Source organism: Gadus chalcogrammus, chromosome 7, assembly GCF_026213295.1.
Source record: "Gadus chalcogrammus isolate NIFS_2021 chromosome 7, NIFS_Gcha_1.0, whole genome shotgun sequence".
Lineage (NCBI taxonomy): Eukaryota > Metazoa > Chordata > Actinopteri > Gadiformes > Gadidae > Gadus > Gadus chalcogrammus.
Window position 1 is genome coordinate 33,136,523 of NC_079418.1, and position 7,500 is coordinate 33,144,022.

Here is a 7,500-nt window from a genome sequence, read left to right on the forward strand (position 1 = left end):
ATACATGTTACTAACAGGTGGGTGACGGGTCAATACAGCGCTTACTGTTAATGCTATAGGTTATACATGTTACTAACAGGTGGGTGACGGGTCAATACAGCGCCTACTGTTAATGCTATAGGTTATACATGTTACTAACAGGTGGGTGACGGGTCAATACAGCGCCTACTGTTAATGCTATTGGTTATACATGTTACTAACAGGTGGGTGACGGGTCAATACAGCGCCTACTGTTAATGCTATAGGTTATACATGTTACTAACAGGTGGGTGACGGGTCAATACAGAGCTTACTGTTAATGCTATAGGTTATACATGTTACTAACAGGTGGGTGACGGGTCAATACAGCGCCTACTGTTAATGCTATTGGTTATACATGTTACTAACAGGTGGGTGACGGGTCAATACAGCGCCTACTGTTAATGCTATAGGTTATACATGTTACTAACAGGTGGGTGACGGGTCAATACAGAGCTTACTGTTAATGCTATAGGTTATACATGTTACTAACAGGTGGGTGACGGGTCAATACAGCGCCTACTGTTAATGCTATAGGTTATACATGTTACTAACAGGTGGGTGACGGGTCAATACAGAGCTTACTGTTAATGCTATAGGTTATACATGTTACTAACAGGTGGGTGACGGGTCAATACAGCGCCTACTGTTAATGCTATAGGTTATACATGTTACTAACAGATGGGTGACGGGTCAATACAGCGCCTACTGTTAATGCTATAGGTTATACATGTTACTAACAGGTGGGTGACGGGTCAATACAGCGCCTACTGTTAATGCTATAGGTTATACATGTTACTAACAGGTGTGTGACGGGTCAATACAGCGCCTACTGTTAATGCTATAGGTTATACATGTTACTAACAGGTGGGTGACGGGTCAATACAGAGCCTACTGTTAATGCTATAGGTTATACATGTCACTAACAGGTGGGTGACGGGTCAATACAGAGCTTACTGTTAATGCTATAGGTTATACATGTTACTAACAGGTGGGTGACGGGTCAATACAGCGCCTACTGTTAATGCTATAGGTTATACATGTCACTAACAGGTGGGTGACGGGTCAATACAGAGCTTACTGTTAATGCTATAGGTTATACATGTTACTAACAGGTGGGTGACGGGTCAATACAGCGCCTACTGTTAATGCTATTGGTTATACATGTTACTAACAGGTGGGTGACGGGTCAATACAGCGCCTACTGTTAATGCTATAGGTTATACATGTTACTAACAGGTGGGTGACGGGTCAATACAGAGCTTACTGTTAATGCTATAGGTTATACATGTTACTAACAGGTGGGTGACGGGTCAATACAGCGCCTACTGTTAATGCTATTGGTTATACATGTTACTAACAGGTGGGTGACGGGTCAATACAGCGCCTACTGTTAATGCTATAGGTTATACATGTTACTAACAGGTGGGTGACGGGTCAATACAGAGCTTACTGTTAATGCTATAGGTTATACATGTTACTAACAGAACACATGTGAGAATGAATGAATATCCATGCTATAGAATGTATGTTGAGTATGTAGCGCTTAAAGATGAGAGGATACGTAAGGCGTTAGTGTATGCTACACGTGAACTTCCTAAGATGGCGCAATTTGATTGGTTCGCTATCTCTGGATATTGGGCAATATCCCGTGATCGAGATCTCAAACTCTGGATATTGTTTTCTAATGGCGTGACAGCCGTCTCGTCACGCTCATAAAAACAAATAAATCCTGGCAAAAAGTGTTATCTAGTTTATTTTGGGAGTGTTCTCGTGTAGTATATACTAGTACAATCATACGCCTCAGGCTCCGGGGACAGTGGGGAACGCTCCCTCCGCCTGCTGCGATTAATTATTAATTAACATAGCGAGGACTGGACAGGTGTACGCCAAATGTATTGGCTATAGAATGTATCGTTAAAAAAGAGTAAAAAAACAGATGTATAGCATACATAGATACATAGCATCGTAAAATTGAAAGTGTCATGATTCCACCGGAGGGTTTCAAACATTCTAGAAAACCCAAGCCCCCATTTGTTATTCTTCTGACTTAAGGAAAAGCAGCAAGATGGCAGCTGGGAATGGGTCTGACATCTTGCGATGCGTCCTATAGAAAGCTTTCTCTAGGCTGTAACAAGTGTGTTCTTACTTTAACACCGTTATTCCGGGGACGAGAGACAGCCTGTTTTATTGTTTACTGTATTGAATTATGTTTGGTTCAAACAAAGCCCCCAGCAGATGGTGTGCTTGTCCACCTGAGAACTGGACTGTTTCCAATCAGAGCATGAAGTCAAAACAAATGATTTATTACGTCCCAAAGACACACTCAATGGCAGTACACTAACATTCACATTGTGTTAAACACAGCAACACAAAATGTGTTCTCCTAATGAACCTCCTGATGCAACCCACCCACCATCACCCAGGGCAGAATAATCATGCTTGATTAGGATTGTTTTTATGACGATTATTATGTTTCAGACAAGTGCGTATTTAGAAGGTGTTTTTCGACGACTCTCAGCGAACGGAAATGTACTGAAACAGTTTGTTATATCACTTCCCCGGTCGAAGCGTGTCATCTCCATCTCCCTCTTAACAACGTGGGCGGCGTTTCTATTTCTGTCTACTCAAATCTCTACTCATATATCTACACTCTACTGGAATACCTACTGCTATACCTACTGGACTCATTCTCTACTCATAGATCTACTCCCTACTTGAATATCTTCTCATATTTCTACACTATACTTGAATATCTTCTAATATCTACTCTCTATTTGAATATATACTCATACATCTACCTAACTCAAATCATTTCTCATATTTCTTTAAAATATACTTTTATAATATAATTAATCTTATTTCTCTCTCTACTTGAATCAATGTAATGTTTTGTTTATTCATGCTAAGGTGCCGGACAATTCAAGAGCACAAACATAATACATACATCCAACACGCATTAACAACAACAAAGATGGCAGCAGGAAAAGGCGATGTCACCGATTATAATTGTAGTATACAATCTAAAAGCAAACTGAAATACAATAGAAAAGTAATTTAACTAGAACTGCAAGCAGTTATGCAGGGGTCCAAGAAGTGTGCATTTCGCCGGCACAACGCGACAAGAAATGTGCATTTCGCCGGCACAACGCGAGGCAAGTATTCAAAACGCTACCGTGAACAACATGTGGATATAAAGGTTTTGACTGTGGGAGCTATTGAATCAGTCAAATAAGCAATAGTCGCATTATCATGTAGTAGTATTCCCATTCCTCCGACAATCAAGGACACAACCTCTCTCTCGCTCCATTGGCCAACGGCTCCACCAATCCCCTCACAGAAGCCGACTGAACAGTGTAATTTAAAAAACTTTAATATTATAAAATCGTAAATAATTCAGATGGAATGAAGTCTTATGAGTGTTACGATAAAGGTCAACCTTAAGTGGTTACCTTAAGTGGCTAACGACCTTTCAGAGGTTTTTGGGGAAACATTAGAAGCCTGCTGGTAAACAGCCGACCGTATCTTATCTAGTATTCCACAAACATGCCGCAATACTTTCCAGTTATTTTTCATCAGCCCCATAATGTTTCTACTTGTTTATTTATTATTTATTATCCATTTATTTAATATTTATTATTCATTTATGTATTATTTATTATTCATGCCTTTTACCCAGCATACGTGTTCTGTTCCCGGCTCAGTGAGGAGCGAAGATACGGAGAGAAAGAGTTTGAGATGAGAGACGGACATCTGTTCACCGACGGCCTATGGTACATCCCAGCATGCACCTGTCCCAGCATGCACCTGTCCCAGCATGCACCTGTCCCAGCATGCACCTGTCCCAGCATGCACCCGGCAACCAAGCTTCAGCAACTCTTTTTAATGTCTACGATTCATACATACAATTCTTTGTTGACACGTAGCCGTGGTAACTCTAAATGGGCCCATGGCTTCCTGTAACTCAGTGTCACGTGACAGGTCTTACCTGGCCGCCTGACTCAGACTTTAGGCAAAGTCTGAGTCAAAGATCAATACAACATAACTGAAAGGTTAAGGGTCGAATGAATCACATCCCTGCTGACTGGCACCGGGCCAGAACACCTGGATAAAGAGCCGGACCAGGGCTCCGTTCCAACACCTGGATAAAGAGCCAGACCAGGGCTCCGTTCCAACACCTGGATAAAGAGCCAGACCAGGGCTCCGTTCCAACACCTGGATAAAGAGCCAGACCAGGGCTCCGTTCCAACACCTGGATAAAGAGCCAGACCAGGGCTCCGTTCCAACACCTGGATAAAGAGCCAGACCAGGGCTCCGTTCCAACACCTGGATAAAGAGCCAGACCAGGGCTCCGTTCCAACACCTGGATAAAGAGCCAGACCAGGGCTCCGTTCCAACACCTGGATAAAGAGCCAGACCAGGGCTCCGTTCCAACACCTGGATAAAGAGCCAGACCAGGGCTCCGTTCCAACACCTGGATAAAGAGCCAGACCAGGGCTCTGTTCCAACACCTGGATAAAGAGCCAGACCACGGCTCCGTTCCAACACCTGGATAAAGAGCCAGACCAGGGCTCCGTTCCAACACCTGGATAAAGAGCCAGACCAGGGCTCCGTTCCAACACCTGGATAAAGAGCCAGACCAGGGCTCCGTTCCAACACCTGGATAAAGAGCCAGACCAGGGCTCCGTTCCAACACCTGGATAAAGAGCCAGACCAGGGCTCCGTTCCAACACCTGGATAAAGAGCCAGATCACGGCTCCGTTCCAACACCTGGATAAAGAGCCAGACCAGGGCTCCGTTCCAACACCTGGATAAAGAGCCAGACCAGGGCTCCGTTCCAACACCTGGATAAAGAGCCAGACCAGGGCTCCGTTCCAACACCTGGATAAAGAGCCAGACCAGGGCTCCGTTCCAACACCTGGATTAAAGCTCCTTCCTCTGCCGTCGCTGGCCGCTGCTGGCGGTCCAGACGTCCACAGAGCGTCCTTTAGAACCGCCCTGCCCCCCCGCTGAACATCTGGACAGCGTGAGGCATCGTTTGGCCCCCCCCCCGTACCGCTTAGCGGCGTCCACCTCTGTAGGATCTGTATATCGAGGAGGTTTGCTATGAATGGGGAGCGGGGGGGGTTGGCGTGTCGTGACCCGGGGTAACCTGGGCGATGATGAAGTTCAGGGGAGGGGGTGGGGGGGAGGGGTTGAGAGAGAGAGGGAGGTACCTGGAGTAGCGTTCAATTTCCTGCTTTCCTCCGCAGCACAAAGCTTTAGGCCCGGCCTAATGAACCATTGGAGACTTCTGATTGGCTGCAAACGATCCCGGTCTATAAATAGCTCCAGTTCCTCAGACGGGAGTGGAGCTAGCTTCAGTTCCTCAGACGGGAGTGGAGCTAGCTCCAGTTCCTCAGACGGGAGTGGAGCTAGCTTCAGTTCCTCAGACGGGAGTGGAGCTAGCTTCAGTTCCTCAGACGGGAGTGGAGCTAGCTCCAGTTCCTCAGACGGGAGTGGAGCTAGCTCCAGTTCCTCAGACGGGAGTGGAGCTAGCTCCAGTTCCTCAGACGGGAGTGGAGCTAGCTCCAGTTCCTCAGACGGGAGTGGAGCTAGCTTCAGTTCCTCAGACGGGAGTGGAGCTAGCTTCAGTTCCTCAGACGGGAGTGGAGCTAGCTTCAGTTCCTCAGACGGGAGTGGAGCTAGCTTCAGTTCCTCAGACGGGAGTGGAGCTAGCTCCAGTTCCTCAGACGGGAGTGGAGCTAGCTCCAGTCCCGCAGACGGGAGTGGAGCTAGCTCCAGTTCCTCAGACGGGAGTGGAGCTAGCTCCAGTTCCTCAGACGGGAGTGGAGCTAGCTTGAGTTCCTCAGGTTAGCGGGAGGCTGAACCTCATCAGTGTTCACCAGGAGCCGGATCAGAGATGATTCCCCTTCATCAGAGGTCTTCCTCTGCCCGCCTCTCACCTCTCCCCCCTTACATAAGGACCCTTTATGTGCTCTCAGCCGCTCCTACAATCACCAGCCGACACCGAGTACCCCCGGCCGTCCACGGGTTTATGCAGATCCCCCCTAATCCCCCGCACTCGGAGCGCTGGGGGGATTTTTGGTCGTGTCTCTAATCTTTTTATTGCGCTGAAAATATAGAAGAGGCATATCCATCTGAAATGATTCCAGGTCTACTGGGGTCTACTGGGGGTCTACTGGGGGTCTACTGGGGGTCTACTGGGGGTCTACTGGGGTCTACTGGGGGTCTACTGGGGTCTACTGGGGGTCTACTGGGGGTCTACTGGGGTCTACTGGGGGTCTACTGGGGGTCCACTGGGGGTCCAGGGACCTCAGTCTGAGCCGGGGGGTTCCTCCTGCTGACAGTCTCACCCATCGGTCAGCTGGAGAGGTTCAGAAAGGTGCACAGGCGGCACGTACACACACACACACACACACACACACACACACACACACACACACACACACACACACACACACACACACACACACACACACACACACACACACACACACACACACACACACACCGTTTAAAACACACACACACACACACACAGTTTACAACACACGCAGAAGCATGCCCACAGACACACACACACACACACACACACACACACACACACACACACACACACACACACACACACACACACACCACACACACACACACACACACACACACACACACACACCGTTTAAAACACACACACACACACACAGTTTACAACACACGCAGAAGCATGCCCACAGACACACACACACACACACACACACACACACACACACACACACACACACACACACACACACACACACACACACACACACACACACACACACACACACACACACACACACACACACACCGTGCAAACTCACAGATATACGCAGCCACACCCACACAAACATATACATGCATGCATAAACATATACATCCTGCACACACACAGACACGCACACGCTCACGCACACAAAGATATCATCAAAGACACACACACACACACACAAAGACATCATCAAAGACACACACACACACAAACACACAAAGACATAACCACAGACACACACACAAACACAGACATAATTGCAGACACAAACTTACACAAATGCACACACATACAAAGACATAATCACAGACACATATACACACACAAGGACATATGCACCCTCACAGAGTCGCGTACACACACACCAGCCCTCACACTGGCCCTGAGCCCTGGGCTGTGTTGTGGCGTTGTGAACGATGCTGAAGATCCTAATGAGGAAGAAGCTGCTCTGTGTTCACAAGCCTCCCTGCCTGCTCAGCACACAACACACACACGCAGAGCCTGGAGACACACACGCATGCAGAACACACACACACACACACACACACACACACACACACACACACACACACACACACACACACACACACACACACACACACACACACACACACACACACACACACACACTAACATGCATGCACCACACAAACACACACAAGGACAAT

General features: G+C 47.4%; 1 protein-coding gene across 1 annotated transcript in view; it reads right to left on the reverse strand.

The window, feature by feature from the left end:
• slc8a4a (solute carrier family 8 member 4a) overlaps positions 1-7,500 on the reverse strand; it is a 26,922-nt gene that overhangs the window by 9,942 nt on the left and 9,480 nt on the right.